The sequence below is a fragment of the Vidua chalybeata genome, chromosome 12, assembly GCF_026979565.1.
Source record: "Vidua chalybeata isolate OUT-0048 chromosome 12, bVidCha1 merged haplotype, whole genome shotgun sequence".
In the NCBI taxonomy this organism is placed as follows: Eukaryota; Metazoa; Chordata; class Aves; order Passeriformes; family Viduidae; genus Vidua; species Vidua chalybeata.
Genome location: NC_071541.1, coordinates 6,929,595 through 6,954,517, shown reverse-complemented (window position 1 = coordinate 6,954,517; position 24,923 = coordinate 6,929,595). Strand labels below are relative to the sequence as shown.

General features: G+C 47.6%; 1 protein-coding gene across 2 annotated transcripts in view; it reads right to left on the bottom strand.

The window, feature by feature from the left end:
* Positions 1–24,923, bottom strand: part of PRICKLE2 (prickle planar cell polarity protein 2) — a 103,947-nt gene that overhangs the window by 36,735 nt on the left and 42,289 nt on the right. The window contains exon 1 of one of the 2 annotated variants that reach the window (XM_053954029.1): positions 5,296–5,384. The exons of the other annotated variant lie outside the window; for it this stretch is intronic. The gene's annotated coding sequence lies outside the window, so the exon portion shown is untranslated. Of the gene's footprint in view, positions 1–5,295; positions 5,385–24,923 lie in introns of those variants that run through there. 2 annotated transcript variants of the gene reach the window in all.

Genomic DNA, 24,923 nt, shown 5'->3' with positions numbered 1-24,923 from the left:
CAAGGCAAAGGGGGTCCTTGCCAATAGTGTGTAGCTCCAGCAAAGGAGCCAGGTAAGCTGGCCTCTCCCAGGGAGAGCCTGCCTGTCTGGCTTTTGGGATAGGACCCCCTAAGATGTTGAAGGCATCACACCCCTTCCTGCAGGAAAACCTCCTGACCACAGGGTTCTTCTCTTCCTGTTCAGCGGGTGGGCATGCAGAACATAACACAGCAAAGAGCACCAAGGCAAAGCCTGCCCAGGCTGGGATCCACAGATATTCTGAGAAAGGGCAGAGCCCAACACCTCCTGGCAACAGCAGGGACAGAAGGCAGAGTTTAAAATTGTGGCAGGAATGTTAAAATTCCTCTCAGACAAAGAAGGAACTCAGTAAACAGCCCTTATCACCCACCAGCGAGTCCTTATCTCTGCTTCTCACTTGTTTCTTCTGGGATGGAAATAAATGGGCTGTATCAGGGAGCAGCTCCCTCTCCAGACAAAGCGAGACGCCGGAATGCCATGGCCGTGCACGGCCATGCGACGGCTCTGCTGTGCTCCCTAATACAGGATTTGCATGCATTTGTGCACACATTAACATGCAAGGTTTGGAATCCCTCAAAAAGCAATTGTCTGCTCCGCTCAGATGGGGTGTGTAAATGCAGATGGACAATTCCCTTCTCACTTGGCTTAAGACATACGTGGCAGCCTGATCTCTTTCCAGCATTGTGCCATCATTCTGACTGCAGTAAGGCTTTGGGGTCAGCTGTCAGTCAGTAAATGACAAAACCCTAAGACCTCTTGGAAAAGGGAGAGGAGGCTCAGGATTTGGGGCAGCTTCTATGACCCCTGAGTCTCTTAACAAGGGTGTCTTAATATCCCTGCCTGTTATCTCCTCCCCTCAATTGAGAGTTAATGAGGCATCTTCCCATCCCAAGTGAGCTCCAGCTATACAGACCTGTTTCTCCAGACCCCAGAGGCAGGGCAAATATTTACTTAAATGGAAAAATTAACAACCCTTCACTGCCACAGGGAGAGCCCAGTAGTTCTTCTCCAGCACAGGGAAACTGAGGCATGGAGCAACCACAAACAGCACCCAGCTGTGGCTTCCCCATGGACTTCCTAAACATCAGAGGAGCCCCAAGCTTTTGTGCTCAAAACAGACAGTTCAGGCTGAAGTTCTGCCTCTTTCCCCAACTTCTCTAACATTGCCTTTTGTACCAAATGGCCCCAGCAGCCCCCATCCAGCTGCTGCCCATGGCCTCCGGGCCCATGGATCTCAGTGACAAAGGGGCATCTCTCCAGACAAAACACTTCTGCAACTTCCTAGCTCTTCCAGTCACTGCAGATGAAAAAAAAAAAAACCCAACCTATCAGTGGGAATGAACTGCAAAGACTCTGTGTTACCTGGGTTGAAAAGGAAGCTTAGAAAAAGCTTTTACCTGCCCACTGTAGAGGTAAGAGGAGGTGAATTAGACATGGGTACCTATAATAGCAGGAATTCAAAGTCTGAGGACAAGGTGCCCTTGGTGGCCTGCAAGGACAGTCAAGGGATGCCAACATTCACTTGACACAACATGTTGTGGGAACAGCTGGCCTGATAGATCAACATCAGGTGGTAGCAACAGAGTTGGCAGAACAATAGTGCCAGGAAACCAAGGAAGAGAGAAATAATCCAGCAACCAAACCGGTTGCATCCTACAGATACAAGTCTCTCAGATCCCAAAGGCCACAGGAAAAGCACGTGTAGCCACCCATCTGCATATCCACATTAGGTGGGGAAACACTAAGAGGGTGGAGGAGTTGCAAATCAGACTCTTCTCCATCTTCCCCAGTCATGTTTTTGTCTCCCCCCTCAATTTGCTCAAGGCAAGTCAACTTTCTTTACAGTATTGTTTTACTTGTACTTCTCCCTTGACCCCTGCAGTGCCCACAGCAGCAGTTGTGAAGGCATCCAGGATGGCATTGAAGCTTTTATGACAAAGCCCATTTCCACTCCTGGAGAAATTCTCCTCTCTAGCTGATTTGTCCATGCTTGGCCTCAGGCTGCAGACTAATTTTAATTTAAAAACTCATCCTTTACCAATGCAACAGCTATTCTTGCTTAATTAAGAAAAAGAAGAATAAAAAAAAAACTATCCCCAGTACTGCCAGTTGCAGCCAAATATGAGCACAAGCAGCCTTTGAGGATTTTCCATTTGTTCTGCTTCCATCCTGAATCAGGACCATCCCTTTCACGAGCAGGTAGAACATCTGCCCGTGGGTTCCACTGCCCTGTCCCCAAACCACTGCTTCCCTGAGGCACAGCCTGGGGCAGCCTCCAGGCTGCTCCCAGTCCTGCTGTGGTCTGAGGCACCACATGGCAGAGAACAACCACCAGCACACCAGAGGCAGACCAAGAAATTAGAACAAAACACAACACAATGCACAAACCCCCCAAATTCCTCATCTGATCTGTCTGGTGCCCTCTTGGGCAAACAAGGAATCACAGAACCACAGGCCAAAGCTGTGGCCAGACTTTTCAGCAACACCCGAGGATGAGAATGAAAACAGGACCAATCTTTCCAGTCTGTGGCTAAGCCACAGTGGGGGATCTGGGGTGCATCACAGGCCATTTTGGAGAGCCCGGGGCACCCCAGTGCTCTGCAGTGAACACAGGGCCCTGCTTGGGCTCCAGTTTCTCCTTGTGAGCTGGGTAAGAGCAGCAGGGTGTTGAAACACCCTCTTGACCTGAGCCACAGTGCCAGGCTGCTCCCATGAGCCACAACCCCTGACACAAACTGTGAAAATTCTGACGCATAACGATGAGATGGTTAAATTAAAGGATATTAATAACTCAGCAGCTCTCAGAAGAACCCTCAACTTGGATCTCTCAGGATATTTTGCAAAAGATTCAATGATTTTTTTTTTTTCATAATAGAGGTTAGACAGAAGTGGGCAAAGTGCTACACCCATGTGAGCTGCAGATCAAGAAAAGGGGAGAGAGAGAGAAGAGGCAAAAGAAGTTGCAGTGAGTTCCAGCTTGTTGCCCAGCCATGCTACCAGGAGAAAAGGCATCCAACAGGCTGCTCCCTCACATCCAAGATGATGGAGGCAGTCTGCCAGCTCACAGGCTTACCCCTAGTCTCAGCATATTTATATTAGGGTTGTTGTTTTTCCCCTTAAAGGTCCAGCTCTTAGCATACAGAAATAATAATAACCACATATTTTTCCACAGTCATGGAGAAGAAATGCAAACCACTAGTTTACAAGTTGAAGAGAAGAGCAGGTTCAGCGGCAGCAGTAATAACCCTGAAGCTGGTGGGCAAACAATGCTGAAGCCAAGCTCATGATTATAGAAGGCAGAAGGTACAAGACGGGCAGATGCAGGGGCTGTGGACACTCAAGAGTTTGGTGTCCCCCATGGCAGGACAACCCCAACCCCACGGATCCCAGAGACCAAAGGGGCCTCTGGCTGATGGGGTGGGACAGGGGAGGTAGTGGAGGAGCAGGCACAGCTGGGCCCTGAGGAACTCTCTCTCTGGGCTCCCCATCCAAGAGCCAATGTGGGTCTGTGTGACAAAGGCCTGCCCTACCCTGAGGGTTATCTTGTCAGATTTTAATGATAGCATTGTGTGGCTTTTCAGCCCAACAAGATGCAGAGATGTATCACAGGAGGTCCTTTCTGCTTTGTTCTTAACTGAAGATGGAAATTCGAAGCCTGGGGTTCTGGATCCAAACCCAGCTGTCCACTGAGAAACCCATCTCTGTTCAGCATGCAGATCTTCACTGTTTTCTCATGTTTTAATAACTCTGGGCTCTCCACAGACAGTATTTATCTTCCTGCCCCACTCTTTCCCCCATCCCATTCCAGGCTCCAAGCCATCACTCCAGAGGAGCTAAGCTAAGTGAGTTCCCAGCATCCTGCCCCAGGGCTGTACACGCTCTTTTAAGGGCCTTCACTTGTATTTGCAGCATGACAAGCAGAAACCACGGGAACCGGTAAACATGCTGCAATCCAAGCATCTCGCAGGCCATACATCCTAAAGGGAGAAAAAACCTGGCTGATGGGCAAAGCGCTCAGAAGCAGGATGAGCCAGGCTGAAAATTGTCATTATTTCAGAAGTTAAGGCTCACACGGTGTCCCCTGAGGCTGGCAATACTGACCCGTGTGAAAACAAACACTGCCAGCCTGATCCCTGCCCGTGCTGGCTGAGCCCGAGCCAGGCTGCCAACAGCAAATGCGCAAGGCTGGGTCATTCTGTTAAACCGAGTCTGGCTGGCAGAAAACACACAAGGGGAGAAGATTAAAATACGAAGCAAAACATAATCTTGTTAGCTGCAGACAGTTTTACTTTACAAATCTTTATCACAGGCTCAAGCCGGCACCCTTATAAACACAATGCAGTGATGCGAGACACGTAAGTGCTCCCACAGCAGGCAAAATAATCGCCGAATGAAAATAAGTCAGATAAGTTACAAGATAAGAGAGCTAAAACTGAAAGGATGACACTGCATCTGGTGCAAATAATTATTTTGGCATTATTCTGTCCAGCGCTAATCCTCAACTGCTCAAAAAGATTCAATCACTGCTTAGCACCGCCAAGGAATCATGACTAGAAAACAAAGAATAACTGGATTAAAATCTTTCCACGGTCACAGGTCACGTCTGTGTCACATCTGCTTAAAATGTTCCTTCAAGGGACAAGAAAAGAAAGGAAATTGGACTTGAAAAGATTGCACTGAAAAACATAACCCCCAGGTTGCAGTTCTAGGTTGGTTTATAGTTTGCTATTCTGGCATGAACAACAAGGGCTTAGAAAGATTATTACTTTAAAACTTCCTATTCTCAGGAAGGTAAAACCACTAAAATAAACATCTGAACGGCAACGTCCTCATTCACAACCCCAGCCTCCACGCAGTCTGCTCAGAAAATGTGCAGAGAACCCAGGCTTCGCGGGGCTGAATTTACCAGAGCAATACAATTAACACGGAGAGATGAAGATTTTTTAACTCCTATTAGAGCCAGCTGAGCTTTCCTGATTATTTTTAAAATGAGAACTCCATTACAATAGCATCAGCATTTCACCCTGACATCCTGCAGCTGCAGAAATACAATTTAACAATTAACCTTTTACATCCATAAACACAGAGAAGAGAACAGCAAAGGCTGGAAAAACAGCGCAGTCCCTCGCAGCTCACCACCAGCAGCACACTGAGCAAAGTTAGCGCTGCGTGCATCCATGGAATGCTCCTTATTCCTCCTCCTCCTCCCTTCTACTTTCTATCCCTTCTAAAAATCCACGACACATCTGAAGTCGCTGGCCAAAGGCAGTTCCTTACCTGTTCCCACTGGCGATGAGAGCGCAGGAGGGAAGGATCTCTGGAGCTGCCCAGCTGTCCTAGCTGTGCCCGGTGCCTGCGGGCTGCTCGCAGGACCAGCCGGAGCACCGCAGTGCCATAAAGCATCCCTCGCTCCCGGCTCTGGCCAGCGCCGGGGGGCCGCTCGGGGCTTTGTGGAAGCCTTGCCGAGCAGGCACACACCGACCGCGGCTCGTTCCCGAAGCAAACCTGCCCTGGAGAAACGAGCCTTTCCTGCCCCGCGTCTGCAGCTTTCGCGTCAATTGCCTTGCTCTGAGATCCGGCTCCGGAGGGTCCCTCCCTCTCTGCTCCCAATCCGAACGGATCCAGCAGCTCCCCCCTCCAGCCTGCCTTTCACTAAGTGACCCTCGGAGGTGGCGAGAGGATGTCCAATTTGCTCGCCGAGCGCAAGACATTAACGAGGAGCGATGCAGCCCATGGAGAATAATTGGCGGCGCGGGAGCGGCGCGGGGCTCTGCTGTTGCATTGCTCTCCTCTCCTGCATGTTAATGAGCAATGATGTCAGCAAGCCAAAGTCACCGCATCCCACCCGGACCGGCGCCACGGCCCGGCCACCCGCCCCTTTATTTACATGGAAATCAGCCCGCTCTCCGAAATCAATAAATCCCGTAGGCTGCTTGGGCAATGGGAGAGGGAAAAAAAAAAAATCCTCCCCGCTCGCTTGCGTGTTTCAAAGAGTTGGCTGCGCACCAGCAGCCTAAATGGAATGGTTTGAAGACACTAATTATCCTTCCCTTCTTATTTGATGCTGACCGAACCTCAACTTGCTGTCAAACTTCAGGTAATGCTTCTTAGGTACGCAGGCTATTAACGCAATGATCCGCTGGCTCCGAGCAACGGATCATTTTTCTCCTGGCTTTCAATGCCCTCTCAATTATCTTCTACACTAGTTGGATTCCCTACTGGTTTTCAGGCGCAGCATGTTTGTGACCAGCAGGGCTACATATTCTGGGGAATACAAGTTATTAGCGTGGCATTTTGGTCACTGCATATTTTAATGCGTTTTCTCTCACACGGCCACGACAGATGAACGATTCACACCTTTTTATGTGTGTCTCAGGTGAGTACTGCAAGCCCCAGGAATATACCACCTCAACGGGGATGCTAAGCCTCTTCCCCCTGTGCTTCCTTCCCCTTGGAAAAGAAAACGCAGAGAAGGAGCTACGCTGCCAAATCTCTTCTGCTGCTCTTTAAGTCCGTTGTTTGGGAATTCGGTGGTCACAAATGAATCATTCCAGTCGTCTGGAGGACAGCGTATTTCTCAGATTTCAGCATCTGCAAAAAGTGCATGAAATTCAAAAAACTCCTTTCTGTGGACTAAAAAAAAACCCCACAGAAAGCAACTAAAACTTTCCCAACACTTAGCGCTTCTTGTTAAGGAATACACTTGGTCCAGGTAGCTGGGCTCGCAAACTGCAGATTGAGATGGAGATTGAAATGCACTTTAAACTCTGGGTGGGACCCCGAGACAAGAGGCCATGAACTACCAACCTTTGGGATAACAAAGGACATGATGGGGGATGCCAGCCAGGAGAATGGATATTGAGAGACACTGCAGGAACTGGGAATTGCTGACCTTTTGGATAACAAAGGCGTTGAAGACCAGTGATGCTAGGGAGGTGGGTGGACAGGAAAAGGAGAGCAGGACCTGGAAGATGACTGGGGGGAAGGGCTAGACTTTTGCCTGGGTAGACTGGGAGAGGATAAAAGCCCAGGAGTTCCTTTCTTGGAGGGTTCTCAGAGGCACCAGCTTAGGCTACATCTGTGTTGCTGATCCGGGAATAAATGGCTTTATGGAACAGGACATCTGAGACTGCTATGACAAACCTGGGGCTGAACCGGTGAGGAAACTTGGTCTGGCTGTGAGTGGGGTGTGTGGGGAAGCCAAGCAGGGCTCTAGGCTCACTGGAGCTGCCACCATGAAGGGATTTCAGTTCCAGAAGTCAAAATTTCTGGCCTTGGGACTGTGACTGCCAGAGAGTCTCCTGAATGGTCAGGCTGGGAAGTTGCCTTAACATTCTGTAGCACGCTCCTGACTTTTGATGCCTGACTCCAGATTTCAGAGCCCTTGATTTTGGCAATATTAACTATGTTTACAGAACACAGAAGGATGCAGAAACTACAGCTGTGAGTCTTTCTGCAGCCTCAAATGCCTTAAATTGTTATTATTAAGGCTCATAAATTAGGTTTAATTACATGGAATTACACTCAAAATCTCAAGGATGAGATCTGCAGCTGGGACAAACCAGCCCAGCTCTAAGAGCCTCCCCAACTTACTCGGCCAAGTGGGACAAACCAAGAATTTGCAGTGATCTGAACTCTCTTTTTTATTTATATTAAGTCTGAGCAGCAAGTTCAAGAGTTGAGCACTGACTCTTAGTGCATCCAGCCAGATCAGACCTTCCTTTCACAGAGCAGAGGCTTCTGCTAGAGATGGCTGAAGTGCTGAGGAGGGTCTCCTTCAACTCCTCCAACTACAAAGAGCAATAGAACTTGTAGGAAAAAATCTTCCCTGATCCTTCAGCTTCCTAAACTGGCCCATTTTGCCCCTTCCAGTCTGAATCAGCACTGCAGGCAGGCTGTCAATCTTGCCTCTCTGTGGTTAATGTGCCATGGCCCCAAGATGATTTACTTTTCCTCTTACACTCAGAACATGTTAATTACAACACAAAGGGAATGAGACAAAACTGAATTGGGCAGAAGCAAATAAAGAAGCCTGCATATAAAATGATAATGTTGAGCAGAAATGCTGTAGAGCAGAAATTACATGTGTTCCTTGGAAACACATCCCTAAAAGCACTCAGCAGTGACTCAGGGCTACAAAAGGTACAAGGAACATGTCCTACTCCATAGGGCATGTCCTGTAGGCACTCATTTTCACCCAACATGAATAAGAATGCCTGACTTTATCAACATTAACTTCTAAGGAGGAAAGGCCCTTTACCTGCAAATACTCTTCTCTATTCGTGCTCCAAGGGTCTCCATCAGCCGGCCTCACCCTTGGGAAAGGTTGGCAAGGCATGAGTGTCTAACCCCACACTTCTTGTACAACACCCTCTGTGCCACCATCTACAGCACCTTCAGTCACCCTGCACCAGCCTGACATGATCCCAACCCAGGGCACGTGGCAGTGTCATCTCCACACAACCAACCACCCTAAAGGTGAATTCTGCTTGGCTTTCTTGGCCAACTGATCATCTACACAAAGGGATCATACCAGGAACTGCAAACTTTTCAGTCTAAGTTCATCCACAAAGATAAAACTGGTGTGAGAATGACAAACTAAAGTAAAAGATTAGTAAAAGACCAATGTGTCTGTAACACTTCAGCTGCAGGGCTAGCTGTGAGCAGAAGAGCTTTGTGTCTCCAAACAGAGTCTATGACTGTCATTGCTTCTGACAGACTTCTTGTTCCAATACTTGCAAATCTAAATATTCACAAAATCCAACAAACAGCCTCTTCTGAGACAAGAAATCAGATCAGAAGCTGTGTAACGTTTGGACACGCAACTGTCTCAGGGAAATGGAAATGAGCCTTCCTGCTTTGAAAGCTGCCGGTTTGCTGGCAATTGCTCCATATTACCGTTACCTACTGTGAGGCTTGTGAAAAGGTCATGTGTTGGAATAACTCCAGAAGGCACACAAGATTTCTTGACGGATTCTGCACATTATGCAGGTGAAATGGGTGTTTCATTAGGCAGCAAGGAGAATACTGAGCTGGTGGGGCACATTATCAAAGGTTAGGTGAAGGACTTGCACCATTACAAGGATAGATACTGACAACTGCCAGCAATGAAGCAAACGACCAGAAGTAAAAAGCTACTAAAATAAAGAAAGATCAAGAGCAGGAAGCCCCAGCTCCAATTCAAGGGTGTAGAGAGACAGCTCTGCTTGTAAATGTAGCACCATCTTTCTTCCCTTTGTTGCTAGTTTTAATGACAAGGAGCCAAACCCAGTCAACTCTAAACTTTCTGCCACTTGCACAAACTCAGACCTATGGCTAATTTAACAAATCATTGCAAGAGCCTATGTTTCATAAATGCTGTGTTTTATCATCTTGATGTATTGATTGTCTGTCAGTCAATAGAGTTCCACGTGACAATGTTGACTCTCCTGATGACAATGGGCTGCACAGCAGAGCCACACGCAGCAATAGCAGACTGCTGTCCTCAAGGTCACTGGGCTACTAACCTGATGAATGTCAGATCAAGTGGCCTTTCTGAATTACTTAGTGAGCATCCTCTGCTGCAGCATACCAGCACACTGCACAGCACTGCTACTTTGGGATGTCACAAGAGGCTTCAGACTCTGCCACCCCAAAATGCTGCCCACAGGGACACAGACTGTCCCTTGTATGTCACACACCACCAGCCTGTCCTGGACCAGGGGGGTTGCAGGTCCCCACCACCACCACCACTAAGCCCATCCTGGCTCACAGCCACAGGCATGGTAAGAGATTACTTTCCCATAGCTCTTTCTGACCACAGAAATGCAGAATTGGACACTACAGTGGTTTTTTTCTGTACTGTTCCCACACTCATCCTATAATTTGCAGAGCAATCCCCACTGGCAGAGCCAGTGATCCCAGCCCAGTGCCAGCATAGGATGAGCCCAGTGTGGTCCCTGGGCACAAGGCAGTGATAAGCAGCAGAACAGCAGGCTGGAGAGGGCACAGCTTTGCAAACATTGGATGGGAAAGGCAAGATGACTGCAAAAAGCTGTGAGTGACAGGGAAGGGAAATGACCCTATGTGGCAGGGTACAGCCCCACTGTGCCCAGCCAAATACCTGGCTCTTCAGGAGACACACAAGCATGTTCCCAAGGTGTGGGGAAAGCTCCTTGGAGAATCTGAGTCATGAAATACAGGTCAGGACTTCAAATGTGGATGAGCTTTGTTTTTTCTTTATTCTTTTTGAGCAAGGCAGCAAATGCTTCCTCACGGCTCTCAGTGCTAGAAGCAGGGATGCCTTATCACAAAGAAAAATGGGATAGACAGAGAGGCAGAGAGACCAACATGAGATGCAGATCATTAATCCCCAGACTTGGCCTCCTCCACTTTTCCTCAGGGTTGCCATTTGTACCTTCACGTGGCTGCTGCCTGAGACCAACCACAACAGACCCAGTCTCTGGCTGTCACCACTGCTGCCTTCCACTCATTTTTGGCAGAGCTATGGGTAAGGATCTGTGCTGTCATTCTGCAAGGAGGAATTTAGTTTTTAAAACACCATCAAGCCCAGCAGTAGCTGACGCAGAAGGGGAGGTACAGCTCATACACACTGCAGCTGATTCTGGAGACAATTTTCTGTGTTTCCTACCAACTCACCCAGCAAGACAGGCCTGACCCTGGCTGGCACCCTGCAATGGTGCACAGCCAGAGCTGGACAGTGAGGTGTGGCCATGAGCTCATGCAGTGCTGCCCAGGTCCTCTGGCAGCACTGAACCACACAAATGCAGGGATGATCAGCACACTGTTGATCATCCCTGCATTTGAGCATTGCACTGAGCATCACTGCCTGGTACCCCAATCCCCTCCATGGCAAGGCACCCCAAAAGGACCCTCACCCACCGACCATCCCTACCCCAGCTCTGCATGCCCTGGTGTGACACACAGAGCCCACCAACAACAGGGTTTCATCAATCACTATCTCTTCCTTTCTCTCTCTTTTTTTTTTAATCACCTTAATGTAAGAAGCTTTAGAGAGCTTAACACAATAAGGCTTTCATAGCCTCCAGCTTCAACTTGGCACTAATATGTTTTTTTACTTTTATATGTTGAAATCAAATTTGTAACTGAATGTGAAGAATCCAGATGCTCCTGTGGTTTTCTCCCCTTTGCTAGCCTGATAGGCTTCTCATCTGAAGACTTTAATTATGTCCTTTAATGATGTCTACAAAAGCCTCATTAAAGCAGTCTATTGTAATTTAAGCTAAATAAACTCAACACAGTTATTTTTTTCACATATCTTTTTCTTGGGTCCTTTCCACAAACAATAAAGTGTTCACTGAAAATACCTTACAAAGGAAATGCATAAATCTTCAGCTTATCTGGTGGTATGTTGTCCAAAGATCTAAACCTTTGATCAGCAACAAATTAATTTTCCATTTACATAAAATGGAAGATGTATTTTCAGGATAACCAACTAACCCTGCAAGTCTGCATTGACATGTGCCTTGGCAGCAGCTCAGGACTCCCTCGCTGCCTCCCTTCTCACTGCCTGACACTGTCAGGGTCGCTGTCACATCAGATGATTTTTATTTTATTTTTTGGCTTCAAACCTGTCTAACAGGGTGTTTCGGGTCAGTGGTTATGTACTGAGGATTTCTTGCCTTAAGTCACTGAGCTCTCCTCTGCACTAGTCATGCACTGCCTGGCCCCTCCACCAAAGCTGTGCATTCCCCAGCACCAGGGGAAGTGACCATCTCCATGCTCAGAGGCCAGTCTTGAGCCAGCCCAGTCCTGGACAAGTGACACAAGCCTGGTTTTTACCTCCTTAAACCAGGCTGTGCACATCTTCCCTGGCTGCCAGCAGGATTTCAGTGCTTCCCTCACTTTGGCTGGCACCACATGAGCCCCTGCTCCCAGTCATGTCCTGCAGGGCTGCACAAACCTCTGCCTCCTGACACCAGCGAAGGTCTGAGATGGCCATGCTTCTACTCCCACCCAGGAGCCAACTAAGAGAAAAGACCTGTTTGCTGCTTGCACCCAAACTGTGTTAAATACATGGGGAGGTAGCAAATTCAGCACATTTTTGGATCTAGCCAATTCTCTCATATGATGTCAGGGAGGGAATCATGCACGCTGGGTCATGAACAGGAAGGGGCTTTTGCAATGTCTTCAAGTGTTAAATTTCCCAGTATATCTGCAAGCACAGGGAGATCAGACATGGTCAGGAATGCACCTGGCTCCTCACCTCCCAATAGAGCAGTAGGAAAAAGGGTGCCCAAATGGGTTTTTATTTCACAGCTTAGAGCAAGTGGCCTTGGATGATACAAAACCAGCTAGTGCCAGCAGATGGACTGGCATGTGCTGTTTCAGTACACCCTAAACTCCAACCTTGATTTAGAAAAAAACCCTCCAAAACATAGAAAACAGTAAAATGCTGAAAAGTGGCATCTCTATTTAAGCTTGGGTGGTTTCCTAGCCCCAGCCCACTTAGGATCATGGCCCAGTGCCCCTCCTGGAATTCACAGAGAGGGTCGTCCTGTCTTAGGCAATGGCAAGGTTCCCAGCCTGGCTGTCCCACTGGTTGAAGCTGGATAGAGCTCCAGTGTCCTCCAGACAGCCTGGCAACTGCACACACATGACAGGAGATGTTTGCTATTCTTCCCTTTGTTTTAATTAGTAATAACAACTTGTTATCGTGGCTTGACATTTGTTCATACTTAGGAATAAATTGCTTCCTTGAATGATATGCTGAGATTACAACAGGCTTTCTGTGTTTCTGTTGGTTTTAGTAGCTCATAACAAACCATGAAATTCATTACTCTTGCCACAAGCACCCATGAGATGTGCCAACCAGGGTGTGATTTATACACAGCTCAACTCATGGAAATTAAAAGCTTTTAATGTTGCCTGCAAGAAGTCCAGGGTTTGAAATTTTATACAGCTGAATTACAGAAAAAGAGAATCCCAGATGCAAGCCACTGCATTGTTTTATCTGCCTCAGGACTCAACATTAAAGTCAGAGTAAAAATAATTCACTAAATATTAATTAAGTGTGTAATTTGGACAGCCTTTTTAGTGATAAGCCTTCTGGCCTGCAAGTTACTTCATTCTCATCTGTTTTTAACTGCTTTGAAGCTATTAAAAGGATGGTATTTAACAGCAAAACTTCTCTGCTGCAATATAATTCGTCAAAGCATTCTCACTGAAAGGAATCACTAGAGAACAGCCCGTGCCTCACCATCCTTAATGGGAATGGGCTGTCAGTCATACTCCAGTCCCATCTCTCCATGCCATGTCAAGCCTTGTACATCAAACCCAATACACAAATCGCCAGCTCCATCAAGATCATTAGAGCTGCTCAGCCCGTCAGGGAAAGGTCAGCGCGTCACTGCCTGCTCCAAACACAGCATCAATCACAGCCCTCATCAAAGGGGGCCTGGTGGCAGCTGGGAACCTGCATCCCTTCCTCCTGCAGCAGCTTGTCATCCCCTAAACCTGCTTCTCTTCTTGTAGAACACGGCCAGGCTTTTATCTTATCATCATCTATAGGGAAATGCAACTATATAGTCTGCTGTGGGAAAAGGGGGATCAGTGGGAATCAGCACCTGCAGGGAGGGATTAAGACTGGATCAGGAGAGGGCTGGCCAGAAACGTGGCCACTGACTCCTACACTGGCTCCCTCCTCCACGGGGTCCCACAGTGTCCCCACTCCCCTGGATGGGTCCAATGCAGGCAGTGTCACAAGAGCATCACTTCTCACTGTGCCAGACCTGGAAACAGTCCTAGGGAAGGTTCAAAGCCATCCTGTAAGATGCTGTTGTTTCCATCATAGCCACACTGAGGCATGGCTTGCAGAGACCACATTACCCTGCCAGGCTGCTGCTGCCCTTCCACCAGCCTGAGCCTCAGCTGTGGGGCTTATGTGAGCCCACGAGGGCATCCTGCCCACAGCTCAAGCACCAGGAGGGGTGGAGAAACCCAACTGCTGGCAATTAACAGGGGACACCAGCATTATTGAATGCTATGGCTCCCACCAGCCACTGCTCATTAAACGTGATGAAACTATAGGCCATTTCTTCCTCTTTTTTCTCCTACCAAGCTGTGTCGAACACGCAACATTATCTTCAAAGGGCAAAGCAGAGACGTTTGCTAAACACGAGCAGATTAAATACATCAGCCTTTTAGAAGCAACTATTGCTGCTGGAGACTTAGTGAGTCCCATTGTTTTGTGGCTCAGCCGGCTTCTTTGGAAGCCGAGCTTCTTTGGGCTGTTCTGCAAAGCCAGCACCTTGTGACAAGGCGTAACCCATCCCCAGGGAAATAAAAAACAGGTTGGCATCCAAGGAGTGGGGCTTTCTTTCTGCTGAGTGTTTAACTTACAGTGTCTCCTTGCAACAAAACAACAGCAGTTTGGGGTCAGCTCAGCAGCTGACTGAAGGCAGGGTTAGCCAGGCTCCTCCAGCAGAGATCTGAGGCTATTTCTGGAACACCATGGATGGGTTAAAGCTGGGAACCTTCCTGTAGCATGCCCTGACTGGAGGGGATTGCTCTGACCAGTAGTTAGCCTGGTTGTAGTGGTATAGGGCAAAAGAAAAAAAGTAGGAAGAAATTCCTCTTCCCTCCATCCCAAACAAGCTGGCATGCTCCAGACCAGGGTAGCACACCTGGCTGTGACTTTCAGAAACATGGAGTTGCAGAGTAAGGGCAACACCTCCCCTTTCCATTGCCTTAATTCAATGCAAACAGCTCAACCCCCAAAATCCCTTCTCGGTACAAACTGCGATCATTCCCTTGTGTCAGCAGGGAGAAGCAGAGCGGGAGCACAGTCAGGCTCTCTGGGGTAATAAGCGCTTCAAACGTCTCTCAAAGAGATGAGCAACCATGGATGGCCAACCCGACAGATGGGGGAAGGAGAAGGGGAGCTCAGATACCAGCGAGACGATTGTAATTAGTGTAATAAGCAGCAATCGCAGCCCAACAGCTGCCTTGCCCTCCCCGAGCGTCTGCTGCACGCACAAACCATGGCCAAGGACTTTGACACTTGCTGCACTCTGAACGTCTCCGCTGTGAAAAAAGTTCTGACTTTCATAGTTTTCATTCACTTGCACAAGACACAGAGCAGAACACGTACGTGCTTTTCCAGCCTCTCCACCTCCACCTGAGTGAGCAGCACTGAGTGCTGACAGAAGGGACATGAAATTGGGTTTAGTTTTGATGTCAACTATGATTTTGCCTGTGACTTTGACCAAAACATTGTTTCCTCTGTGTTGAGGCAAACCTGCCATACTCAACTTTCTGAAGTGCCTGAACCCTCACAGACAAGCTGTTCTACACAAAATGGCAAAACATGACAAATACAATTTTTGGTGGGCATATACAACCATCCTCCACTGGTGGGTATTTGTCTAATGTCCTTCCCTGACACATCTTTAAGCTAAATTCCCTGCAGCACAACAAAGTTGGCAGTGAGCACATAGTACAGAAAAAACGATGCTCTTCCACCAGTTTTAGGGGCTGGATCAACATCCACAGTCAGCACAAAGGTTGCAAATCTGCTGATGTGGCAAGCTACAGGACCTAAATTGCAAAAATATGCCGTGGCTTAGACTCAGACTAATTCTGAGTAATTTCTGGTGCTCAAGCTCCAGGAGGGAAAGCTCATCTCACTTCCTTTCTGCTATCCCTTGGTCTAATGGAGGTGGTCAGGGGAAGCAGTCAGCTCCTCAGGGTATCTGCATATTTTGGCAGTAGTTAAGGATTCAGATCCCAATGATTTTTAGTGGGTGTTAAGACACTCAGAAAGTATCTGCTGTGAACATGGTTGGAGGTGTGAGCTCTAAGCTCTTCAAGCAAGGGACTGTTTCCTGCAGTGCTTAAGAAAATGATAGTATGAAAACAACAAATAAGGACAAGCTCAGAGAGCAGAAAATGTTTATGTTGAGTAAATTTACCCTCTCATGAAAGGAAGAAACCCAGGCTGGGCGGGAGAGTTCAGGAATAACTGCAACCAGGAGGTTTGAATGACCAGTTAGGCAGTGAAAAGTCAGAGGCAAATTAATCAAAGCCATCTACGTGGGGTGCCACAAGGCATTGCTTCATGCACAGTGAAAAACAGGACAAACCAGAGGCTGAGGCCCAGTGAGAGCTCTGTGTGCTGCACACCTGGCACAAACCACACAACTGTCCTGACTGCCATCAGGATCTCCTTTCTCATACAAAGGACAGGGGAAAGGTGTCAGGAAGCCAAGAGCATGGCTACAGTCAGACCTTTTCACTTGCTGCTCTGCTGAATGGCTCCAGTGGAAATCAATGGGGGTTTCAAGTACATAAATGGATCACAGAAACATCCATATTGAATCCATTTGCTAATTAGTCAGGATTAACATTTATTTTATCCAACAGGCATTTAGGTAAAGGAGGTAATTTTCTCTCTGTATGTCCCTTTTACACTTGTTATAAAGTAGGACAAAGCTGTCTCCTGATGACAGTAATCCTAAAAGGAACTTTCTCTCCAGCAGGGGAGGTGCCTGTGGGCATAGCTTGATCTGGGCATGTCACTTGCTGTGGCTGGACAGGGCCAGCATCATGGACCTTTGGCCCCTAATCCCAAATCTAGCAGACCTGTGCAACCACTACAGATTTTGACACGAGCCTGAGGCCAGTCTTGGGCTCACAGTACTGGTCCAGAACAAGGCATCCTAAAATCTAACACAAGATCCCATGTCACCTCAAAGGAAAATTTAAACCATCAGGCTGCTACTGCTTCAGACCTTCCATTAACACTGTGGGAAATCTAATACACTTTGCTGTGATCCTGTATCTGAGGATGCATTGGCGAGCAAGTAAATGTATTTCAACCATTTAAATAGCTTCACTTAACAAATATAAGAAACACTTTTGACTTAGAGCACCAGAGTAATTTGATACCTGCTATGCTGTTAATGAAGCAAGCATTAATACCATTTTATCATCAGTTCTAATCTTCCTGGCATCATTTCATGCCCACAGAAAACTCACTCCATAACTCTGTACCTACAGCTCATGTTGGATGAGGCCCCTGGCCACAGCTGGTTTCCAGCACTCTGAGAACTCAATCTCTGCTAATCCCAGCCCTTTACATCAACTCAGAGCAATCTAAAAAGGAGACACATGAAGTCACTTAGGCTTATCTCTCTAATTGCCTGCCTGTGAACCAGGGGTTTGGTGTCAGCCACTTGCACTCTCGTAATACACGGCAGCCAGAAAAATCAGACCTAAAATATTCACCACAAGCATTTTGAGAATGGTAAGTGAAACTACTGAAATCCTGCTTACTGCTGCAGCTCCAAATGCAATGCCAGCTGCTAGGGACACATCTGGTAACAAAGCCAGCGTTCATGCCTCTCCTCTGCTGCAGCCCTTTCCAGGTCTGTGGCTGTGCAACACAGACTCCAATTCTCTCGGCAGCTTTCTTAACTGCCCAGTGCCAACAGAGTGAAAATGTTAATGAATACTGTCCCATAAATACTTAATGCACATTTTCCTCCGAGTCCTGCTGTGATTAAATAGCCACCTCATTACTCAGTACCATCTTTCCTTCTTTTTTATCTTTGCATAAAATACCGAGAGTTGGAATTATACCCATACAATCGAGCTGCTGGAAACATCACTGCATAAACCAACACCAACAGGGCAAAATCCAAACACAGATTTCCAAGGAATGCAAAGAGAAATTGAACCCTGTTAAGAGCAAATATTTCCTCTCAGCTACCTCCTCCCAGGATCAGCAGAGGAAGAAAAGCAGAGGGAACAAGCCTGCAATATATTTTCTTCTTGAGTCTAGCTTATTTGGTTTTACTGTCTTTTTCCATTGCATTTGGAGGTCCTTGTGACAGTGGGGGTCCACTGCAGGTATCCTCCGGATACATGAATCCCTGGGTACCACTCTGGGGCTGGCTCTGCTCTGACACCAACTCCTGAACAGCTGCAACAGGAACTCTGCTGTTCTCCCGCCTCTGCAGCTTGGAGGGTGTCCATGATTTGTCCAAGGTTACACAAGCAATCCAGGACAGACATGTAAGGGAACATGGATCACCCAGAGGCACTGCTGAATCAGTGACTGTGCTGTCCAAAGCACAGCTGACCACAAGATCCACAACGCCTGCTAGCACAACATCAGGACAATCATTTAGGAATCACGACATAGAAATATTAGGATATTGTTTTCTGGGCCATTACAATTCCTGTATTTGACTCCTTCCCACCAACCCTAAGCTATTTCAAAAATCAACCCAAAAGCTGCAATTCCCCTGGGATACCCAAGACCACAAGAGTAACGCTGAGAGCCCAGAGTCAGCTGGGGTTGGCAGCACTGGGGCTGGGGGTTTGTGTGTGCTGCCAAATGTGACACGTGGGATTTCCAGCACTGCCATCCAAGCAGGTCCCAGCTGGAGTGAGTGCTGGTGCTGGAGACATGTCTGTGCTGCTCCCTGTGGTTTTGCTTTGCAGGGCAATGCTCAGCCTTTCACATGGGCCATGGGAAATGTTTCCTCTGACAGAGGGAAGTCGTACAGTCCAAATTCATTCCAAACGGCTAAAAATGTAGAAGACTCAAAGGACTAAAGCTTGTGTACATCAGAACTTTTGGTGATTCCTCCCAAATACATAATTTTTTGGCACAGATGCTTCAATGTAACTGAAGGGCAAGCATTTAGTTCTATTTTAGCTGGGAGAGTCCCAGCTCTTGTCCCTCTGATTTAAATATGGAAGCAGGCTCATTATGCAATATGTGTTTCAGCGAGTTCTGCACCAGGGAGAGTGTGAAGCTAAGGCTAACGAAGAGAACATCATTAAAGTAATAAACAGTACTAAAGCAGGACTGGTCTGAAGCACGGGCTGCTGCCACATGTATCACAAGGAGTCTCCAAAGAGAAACATTTGAGTTTCTTTGAGATTCAGGAAAAAGCGCAGCAGAGGATGGTGGGGAATACTGGTGAGGAGCTGGTGCCAGCTAGAGAGGTTGATTTTGAAGTGCTGTGTGGAGACTGTGGGTGTTCAACACAGTGCCATGTGCTAATGTATGGGAAATGTAAAGAACCCCTGGCGATTAAAATCCCCTTCAGAACTGCTCCTGAGACATAACCCAGCCTCCGTCCAGCTAATACACACAAGCAGGGCTTTCAAAGGATCACTTCAACTCATTTTGTTTGTCTGCTTAACACAGATGCCAGGAATAAATGTACATCTACATCTCATTTCAAATTTGTGCTGCCAGGAGAGTCAGCCCACAAGAAGCACCAACATCTCCTGGAGTCAGAACCGCACATGCCGGCACATTTCCACTGCCACCCTTTAAGAGGGGAAAAATAAAGAACTTTTCCCCCCTTCTCTGTGTGAACAAATAGAGTAATTTAAGGTGTAAGTAGATGAAGTAGCTAATTAAGGAAATAACTGATAACTTAAATCAAGATCATTAGAGCAAGCAGCATGTTGCTGCCATTACTTAAATGGCAGCTGAGCTAAAACATGCTCATGCAACCTGAAACTTCAAAATCTACAGTCAGCCTGATCCACACACAGGGAGAGCTTCCCATGTCACACCACCACTAGGGCAAAGCCACTGAGCAAAACACTCAAATCTCCTGGTAATTTCCTACAGTCTGAACATTTAATCATCCCCAGCCTTCACCATAAAAATCCCAAGTGAATGATTCACATGTTGAGAGAAATTCACAATAAGCAGCAGCAGCAGGGTCTTCTCCCCTAAGAAGCAGCCTCTGCCTATTTTTGGCAGCGGGGAGAACAAACCCTCTGCAGAAATGAAGTCAAATACATTGGGCCATATGAATTTTGCTTCTGGCATCTTGTGCTGACTGTGCTCCTCAGCCAGCTGCTCCCAGGATGGACTCTGGGATTTCTCTACCCACTCCCAAGGGGTGTTTGCACACCAGTGCCACATCTCTCACTAATTATTCCACCAGTTGCACAGACAAAACATCTGCTCAAGGAGAGAAGGAATCCTAAAGTACACAAATAATTTGCACTGCCTAAACAAAGGCAAATAGAGGATGCTGTTAAACCCCCACCCCCCTGCCTAGCAAACAGACCCAGGAACTCTGCCCGCAGGCTGCGGCTTCCTCTGCCTTCTCCAGCAGGAATGAATCCTTGTTTCCAACCAAAACCGCAGTTTGTTACTAACAGAGCCTCCTTCTGTTTAATTCCTAAATTATCCTAAAGCAACTGAATTCGGCAAGTTGATTAAGTACTTAAAACACTTTGTTTCCTTCAAAAGAAGCTTTTGTTTTGCCTGAAAGAAAATTGGAGTTTTTCTCCTGAATTCATATTAACAAAGGCATAAGAAATCCAACATCCCAAAGTTAAAATACCCCTTTATCCTGCATTAAACACAGCTGCCAAAGACCCAAAATCCGCATTCTGTCACTCCACGCATATCCTTGCAACAGCTGAGAAGACACACAGCACGTCTGGAAAGCCAGAGCTGAAGATAAGCTGCAGCCTCCCGCGGGGTTTTACTCTTCATGGGTTTTAAAGAGAGTGAAAACGCAGGAGCAGCTCAGGGACTGGCGACAGAAGTCATGTCTGCATCAAGGAAAAGTTTTACTGTGTCCAGATATTAAGCCAAATATTAGCAGAGGATACGGCACAACCCTGCTCCTGTGCCTGGCCCCCGACAGCCCTTGCCTGCCCCTGGACTCTGCCTGCGAAGGGAACCGATGGTCGCAAAGGCAGGCAGGAATCAGAGCTGAAAAAGAAAACCATTCCCTAATGCAAACATTTGCAGAGCATTAAAGCCACTTATACTTTCAGGTGCTGTAAATGGGGCGCGATTACTTACCCCGGCTAAACAGGCATTCACAGGCTGGAAAAGCCCCATGGAACGGGTGAGGGCAGAAGGAAGGAGCGGCAGGACAGACCCTGGAGCATCCTCGGCGATGGCAGAAGCCGGAGCTGGGGCTGTGTGCGCCCTGCCGGTGGCTGTGGTCATCTGGGGAGGGCAGGACCCTGGCGGCTGCCCCGGCTGCCGGAGCGACGCCCACCGCAGCTTTAGCTTATTGGTGAAAATCCTAAACCCTGATCCAATCCTGTCCCTTTACCCAAATGTAGTTCTCTGCAGAGGCAACATCCTTTCCAGTTTTGACTAGCGGTATGAAAGCAAAGTTACCTTGCCAATGTAAAAATCACACAAGGAGAAGCAAAAAAAAAAAAAAAAAAAAAAAACACCCCCATGCTCAATTTTATTTTACCTCTTTCTCACAAAACAAGTTTCTTATTTACTTACTTGGAGCAACAGCCATGTGAGAGCATTGAAGAAAGCTGGCAACTCTCAGCCTGTATCACCAGATCAAAAATCAGTATGGTAAATATCAGGATGCCAATAAAAGGCTATTTGTAAGAAAGCCTACCAGTGCTCCTGTCACATCTGGGGCAGGACTGTAACACGAACAGAGAAGGTTTGCAGAAACCGTCAGCACATGGGTCCTGAAGTTCTACTGAATTTCACAAAGGTAACTACTGAATCATAATGTGCTGCTGGCAAACAGCCTGGCTGACCAAAACACACGGTTTGCCTTTTTCTTTTGTCAGCTTGGTGCAGACATTGACTGTAGAGAAACGACTTTCTCTGCTATACACACACCTAGATGCTTGACCCTGATTGACACTCTGGCTGCCCGGGTTCTGTGTTTCTGGTCTCAGAAAGCACAGGGCTACACTGTGGGCAGCTGCCTGCTGCAGGCAGCGACCTGGAAACCTGCATTCATTTGCAAACAACCGACAGGCAGGGATAAAAGCCTCTCGTGCAACTGCACATTGCTGCACTCACTTACAGATGTGCAACCCTGGAGCAGCTCCAGAGCATGGGCTGGCATCTGGGTGACCTCTGAATGTGCTCACACAGCTCCTCCAAGCGAGGGGGGAGCCAGCCAGTGGTCTGCACTCCAGGTGTCCCGGCCGACAGGCAGCAGAATCCAGATGTGGGCAAGCTGCCCCAGCCCTAGCACGGGCTGGGGATTCAATGAGGTCTATTCATGGAGGAGCGAGCAGGGCTTCCAGGAGCACAGAGGAAGCATTTCGGAGGAGTATTCCCATTGCAAGTCCAGTAAGCCTCTTTGCATTCTAACCCCACCACCATTGCAAGCTTTAAATATAGAAGTAATCAAAACGTACATTAAAAGAAGAACTTAGAACTTGGCAGTGTTAATCTAAGAAACATTCCACTGGGGAGCGGGGCTCGGAGAGCACCGGCAGCCTCGGGGAGGGCTGAGCCTGGCTCTCCAGGAACAAAAGCAGCTTACAAACCAGGTTTGCCACGTGAGAGCCTAATTAGAGACCGAAGCCCACACAGCAAACAGACAGACTACAGAGGAAATTGGAGCCTAATTTACATGGAGAACGATTACTTACTGCAACCAATTAGTGTCAAGCTGACTGACAGACTACCCAAAATATATTCTCCCCACCCTCCCCTGCAAGTCTGAGTTTTCCCCGCTGTGTTATTTAACCTGGGTTGTTCGGTAGGTGAGCAGTAGCACCTCACCACTAGACATGGGACAGCAAACAGGGACCTTCTGAGCTTCCCCATAACACAGATAAAGCCACCCTTGTGCCACCTGGTGCTAGCCTCAGCTGAGCCAGAGACAGCACAATCAGAGATCAGTGTAATGTATTTCCCCCCCCAGTCTTAAATCCTTGAATGACATCCTGAAGATCCCAAAATTAATTATTTTGGAAAGGCACTCACCCTTTCCTGACCAAGTATTCTGCACAGGGACTTCCACACCCTCATTTGCAACCACAGAGTAGAACTTCGGTAAAGGCTGTGTCCACACAGCCTTTGCAACGTGCTCAGGCTGTGGGTTTTGTGTCCCAACCCATGTTCCTGGTCTCTGTCACAGGAAAGCACCATCCTACAGTGTTGCTGCTTCTACTCATGACACAGCTCCATGCACCTGCTCATGAAACAGCCCTTTATTTCCAAACCAGCCTTTCCTCTCCGGCCGTGCTGTTCCCCATGCACTGGCAGGACCATGGCTGCTCTCTGGGGAAATAGGGAATCCCACTGCTGCTGGAGGGAGCCATGTGGACAGAGAAACTCCTCTTGGCTGGCACAGCATAGGGGTGCCCACGGTCCCATCAGTGCCTGTGCTGGGCGAGGACATCACCTTCACTGAGGGCATCTCTCTTCAGCTGCCCTGAAAGGATTACTTCATCACGCTTCCCAAAGTACAAGCCTGCTGCTACTTCTGCATTAAACCTGCCCCTCCTTCCTATCAATTAGTACCCAAACTGATAAACAGAATTTAAATACACCTGAAGTGCACACATGGAACTGACCAAATGCCATTTACCTTCCTTTTGCTGTTACAAAAGAAACAACTCATTCTATCATCATTTTTCCCTTCCCAGCACCATACTCATTATTAACAGGACTGACTAATTGCTGTCCTCTCTTCCACACCCTGGCACGTGCATTTGAAATGCACAATGACAACAGCATTTCAATGCAACTTGCTGTGTTATTCTTCACAAATTCCTAAGTATGGTCTGCCTGAGCAGCCTCTCTGACTACTCATCAGAGAGCTCTTTGTACACACACTCAGGCACACAATGATCACATTCTGGATATTTGAGACCAGATAATCAGCCCTTCCTTTGAGAAACACCAATATAAAGCATATTTAAAGACTTTATTAGTCTTCTGCATGGATGAGATAAACATTTTTTTTATCTCTGTAGGCTGCATGGATATATGGCATTTTAAATGCAAGTTATCCTAAAAAGAAAACTTGGAGTAAATGCTTGGTGAAATTTATCTAGTAGCTATTTGCTAATATCTGCAGATAGTCAGGACCTCAGATAGGGTAAAACATCAGCAGGAATCCTTTGAATTTCACTTCACATCAACGGTGCTAAATCAACTTACACCACAGAAGTCCCATCAAGAGAGGTAATGCAGGATCATCCCACCTGGCTCTCTTTTGGATACAGACACCAGAAAGGCTGCAAATCCTGGCAGCTCTGGTCTCCCTCTTGGCTAAATTAAAAGTCTCTGTTAGTTACCAAGTAGATGCAATGAAAATGCATGTGTGCTCATGCTCCTGAGAATTAGGCTGTTAATCTGGTGTTTGTGCTCCTGGAGTTTATCTCCTCCACACCTCCCTTCTCCCCAGGGAACAGCCTTGCTGCCACTTTATCTGCATCTCTAAGGACAACACATGCTGCTTCATTTCTGAATTCCCCTCCAGTGCTATCCCTGAACCTAGCTCTTCAGAGAGGGGGGCTCCAGCAGCTGTAATTCCCCTTAATTCCCCTTATGATTAACAGGTCAGCTCACTCCACCCTGATGACAGTGGGCTTCAGAAGTCTAACTCCATCAAAATTATCTATGCATAAAAGACAATCATTACAGGAACAAACGCCTCACTGAGACTTTTATCAGCTGTGTGCTCGCTGCTCGCTGTTGTGCCACTAATTTAGAGGGGCACAGGCTTTAGAGAGAGTGGGGAAGGCTTCAGCCTCACTGCTCTGCAGTGGCTACAGGCACAGGAACCTCTCTTCTGTGGTTTTGATGTTGATTATAAAGCTGTGGAGGCAATCACTCCTAGAGAGGGGCAAGGGCAGGTGGGAGTGCAGGGAAATTACAGAAACGTTCTTCTGAGTGCATCCCATTAGGGCTGGTGGCAATTACACATGCTGATCAAGGAGGCGGGCTTCCCAGAACTGAAATTACCGGGCTCTGAAATTACCAGGAGGGAAGGGAAGGTGAGAGAAAAAAGGAAAAAAAGCCAGAAGCAGCAAAATAACCCTCAACAACGGCCACAGACATCCCCTGGCTGCCTGGGAGCAGGGACAGCAGAGCCACCTCCTCCCTGCAGGCAACCCCTGCTGGTAGTCACTCAGGGAAGAGCCACAGAGATAAAAGGCAG